Raw genomic sequence first — 982 nt, 5'->3', positions numbered from 1 at the left:
TCAACCCGGAGGGTCATGAGGTATTCCATGCTCTAGACATCATCATCTATCATTATTGATGTGAAAAAGATTGACTTGTCTGAGCTCAATCCAACTGCACAGGTAATGTGGATCTACACTCCCTATTACATTTTACTGAAAGTGTGGCAGAGAGGGGAGCACGATATTGAGAATGAAATGATATTTGAGAGCAATACAGCATTTGTCTTTCATGACTCACGTGGCTTTGAAGCAGGCAGAACATCTGAGCTGGATAAAGTCAAGGAGTTTCTGCAAAAACGTTCAACCAACAACTGGCTTGAGGATCATCTGCATGTGATTTGGTGAGTGACTGAGTTGTGACATTAAAGTGCATCTGAATACACCCTGTGTAGGTACTGCATCCCAATTAATGATGAAGCCAGACCATTTACAAGAGCAGAGTTAACTTTCTTTGATGAGTGTGGGACTGGTAGAGGTGTGTAAACTATTGATAATCTCATGAATTTCACCTTTCCTTTTTGTGCACAGTTCCTGTTATTGTCCTGTTTACAAAAGCAGATATGCTTGATGCTCAAACCATCAAACACCTGGTTGATACTGGAATGGATGTTGAAGATGCTGCAAATAAAGCTCCAGAAGAGTTAGTTGCCAGGTTTGAAGAGAAATTTGGCAAGCAACTCTTCAAGAGAAAGTATCCTCCCAAGGATCATGTGTATTTTCGAGGTATAACAAACTCATTTACTCATTGACAATAGATTAATTGCATTTGACAGATATGCAAAATCCCACAAGTGACTGCAGTGAACTGCTGAGGAAGACAGCAGCCACCTTTTCAGATGATACACTGTTACAGCTGTTTCTTACAGTGCAGCAAAATAATGTGGCTCTGTCAATTGAATATGCAATTAAAAGGTAGTTGCTTCATTTTGAATTATATGCTGGTAAATTGCTGATTATCTAGAATAACAGAGTTGTCTTTCCAGATTGGAAGTTATTCAAA

Source organism: Laccaria bicolor, genomic scaffold, assembly GCF_000143565.1.
Source record: "Laccaria bicolor S238N-H82 LACBIscaffold_8 genomic scaffold, whole genome shotgun sequence".
Taxonomy (NCBI): domain Eukaryota; kingdom Fungi; phylum Basidiomycota; class Agaricomycetes; order Agaricales; family Hydnangiaceae; genus Laccaria; species Laccaria bicolor.
Note: the sequence above shows the minus strand (reverse complement) of the source record.